This window comes from Lasioglossum baleicum, unplaced genomic scaffold (assembly GCF_051020765.1).
Source record: "Lasioglossum baleicum unplaced genomic scaffold, iyLasBale1 scaffold0031, whole genome shotgun sequence".
Classification (NCBI taxonomy): Eukaryota; Metazoa; Arthropoda; class Insecta; order Hymenoptera; family Halictidae; genus Lasioglossum; species Lasioglossum baleicum.
The window spans coordinates 1,626,042-1,629,416 of NW_027469091.1; positions in this window are offsets into that span (position 1 = coordinate 1,626,042).

Genomic DNA, 3,375 nt, shown 5'->3' on the forward strand with positions numbered 1-3,375 from the left:
CAAGACCGATGCGATCTGGATGTATGGATCGCTTCGGGGGCGGCGTTCGCCCCTTGAGCATGAGCTCCGGGTCCGTGTCGGAGAATCGGATGTCGATATCAGGCCCAATATGAAGTATTTGGGCCTGATTATCGACAGCCGCTGGCGCTTTGATGATCACTTCGATCTCTTGGCCCCCCGAATAGAGAGAACAGCGGTCGCCCTTGGGCGGCTGCTGCCCAACCTCGGGGGGCCGGGCTTGAAAGTACGTCGCCTCTACAGAGAGGTGGTACGGTCTATTGCCCTATATGGGGCCCCTGTATGGTATCGCTCGCTTGAGGACAGCCGGTGCAGCCAGACATGTATTGTTAAGTATGTGAGTCGGGGGGTTGCCCCGGCTACGCCGTACCTCGAACATTCGGTTCATACCGGCTTCTAACTTTTATACAGGCGATGGAATGGGAGTCTAGCACAGTTAGCGAGGACACCTCGACGACGGGGGGATCCATCCCGGTCAAGTACGGCGTGCCCATCCCGCATGTTTCTGCGCGCTGCTCCGATGTCCATCATATCGCCTTGCCAGATGTTATGGCTCTACTTCCTCGTTGCTGCCATGTGGAGGGACCGCAACGTCGATTCCAACTGCCACCTCGAGTCCAACCCATTTCCAGGAGCTCCTTGCTTATTAAAAGCAGGAGAGGCTTTCATTCCCGGCCCGAGGGACCGAGACCCATACAGAGTCTCGGCCAGCTGGTCGATCCATGATGTCTCGGTAGAGGTATTCTTTTGCCTCTAGACCGTGACTTCTCGCGTTCGAATAGCCTTCGACTTAAGTACGTCTCGCGCGAATTTCCGGAAACTCCTGAACAGTTGTTCTGTTACCAGGACAGCTTCTCGCACCGGCCACTGTTGGCCTTTAGCGATGGCTTCCTGGCGCAGGAGCTCCCGCGCTTGATCGTACCGAGGACACACGTACAAGATATGGTTCGGTGTTTCCACTTCACCGCACTCGCAGTGTTCATCCTCTACTAACGTGAAGGCTTTGAGCTTCGCACGGAAATCTCCGTGTCCACTCAGGAACTGAGACACATAGTGATCAGGGATCACCCAGCGCGCGGAGAGTCGGTCTGAAACATCGCTGAAGTATTGAAAGGTGATCCTTCCCTTCTGCGATGACGACCATCTCCGTTGCCACACTGCCAGAGCGGTCCGTCTTACCTCGGCTAATGCCTCGCGCGGACTCACGACTCCGTTTGCCAAATCGGCATGACTTATTCGACATGTCTCATACTCTACGTCTTGTAGTTTTCGTATCTTATAGGCGCACGCTCGTTCTGCTATCACCAAGTCTATCGGTACCGCACCAGCGATCACAGTGACCGCGTCGGTGGATATCGTTCTATAGGCCTTAGTGCAGCCAAGCAGTGCTCTCCTCTGCGCCCTAATGAGAGATACTCTCGATTTAAGGGTGAGAAGGTCCGCCCAGCCCGCAGAAGCGTACGCCGCGATCGGGACAAACAGGCTTACGTACATAGTACGCATGGCCCGATATCCCAATCCCCAGTTCGATTGAGCAATCTTTGTCAACGCACTAAACGTTTTCATCGACTTAGCACTCACATACTCGGCGTAGGACTTAACTCCCATCGCAACTCTCACGGCGGCCGAGTACGCCTTTCTCTGCACGAGATACTCAGCTCGTCGGGCCGCCTTCTCCTCCCCCGAACAACTCGGGTTCTGGAAGGCGCGTCTACATCTGTTGACGCGCTTCTTCCGTCTCGTCAATTCAGGTGTCCACCATGGGACTGACTTGGAGTGCCACTGCTTGGTTCGCATAGAGGATTCGCACGCATGGACAATCGATCTCTCGAATTCCTGTGCTAGTTGTTCAACCTCCTCGCGACCATTTGGTCGGAGGGTTAAATTCCTCTTGCTCTCCAGCAGCGCTCTATCGAATTTTTGCATGTTCGCACTATCCAGGTGGAACCGCCCTTCGCGGTGCCGGTTACCAACCGTGGCTGAGAACTGCAACGAAAATTGTATGACTCGGTGGTCGCTGGAAGTCAAGTCCTTATGGACTTTCCATCCTCGCACTTTGTCGGACATGTCGGGTGTCGCAAGTGTGACATCTATAAAGGACTCTCCCGAAGGACTGGAGTACGTGGGCATACTACCAGTCTCGTTCAACACAACCAAGCCGTGCCGGGCCACGAACTCTTCGAGTATTCGGCCTCTCGCGTCCGTCGTTGCACTGCCCCACAGGGGAGACTTAGCGTTGACGTCCGCTGCGATCACGGTTCGGCTGTGGCTCAATGCCGCAAGAACTGTCTCAAGTCGAGCCAGACTTGGTTCAATCTCCTCGGAGAATTGAAAGTACTGGCTGACTAGGTGAAAAACACCGAAATTGCCATTAACGCACGCGCAGGATAGATGTGTGTAGCACAGATGTGCTAACTTGGTCACGGTCAAGTCCCGACTCGTTACAGCTATCGCTGCCGACGGCCGTTCCCCTTCCGCAACCAGCTTCGTAGTCCGCTGCAGCCCAGGCATTCTGCCTTCCCAGCTGTACGGCTCTTGAGCTAACAATACATCGACTCCTCTCGCATGCAGCAAAGATCTGATTTCATCGGTAACGATCCGAGCGCGCTGCATATTATGCTGCACGATTCGAATCGACCTCTGAGACCGTCGTCTGTCTTCGGCGCTCTCAACCATAATCGGTCCGAGCTAGAACTTGCTGTAACGCGGCCTGATAGGACGCGCACAGCTTGTCTCTGGACTTATGTCCGTGCGGCTTACCACGATCCTTACAATTAGAGCAGACCGGTTGTCCACTCCTCTTGCTACACGTGGCAAAGGTATGCCCCTTTTCGGCGCAGTGACCGCAGACATCGTCTTTGTTCTTGCACCGTTTGGCCGTATGGCCAAACTTCTGGCATTTGAAGCACCGGGTAACGGTGACATAGTCCTGTACACGACAAGCTGACCATCCAACGTAAACCAGGCCTTCCCCACTTTTCAGCCGCTGGCGAACCTGCGGACTGACGTCTATGACCCAGTTGGTCGCCTCCCTGCCTTTGGGACCGGCTTGGTAACCGACCTTCAGGTTAGAGGCAAACTCTTTCTGAGTCATCTCGGTGAGGTTCTGCTTCCACAGATTGGATGCAACCTCTTCTCTCGCCATCGTCTTCGGAACATCGTACACTATCAGTGACGGGTTCCGTTTCGTCGGCGTAGAGACCGAGAGTCCTTTATCTTTCAGCCCCTTACTCCCCGTGGAGGCTTGAAGATCCTCCTTGCGCTCGGTGTCGACTAAGATGCCACCGGAGTGGATGAGTCGGACTGACCTCACGCGGATCTTCTCCTTCGCAGGTTTCACTAGAGCAAGAACAGTCC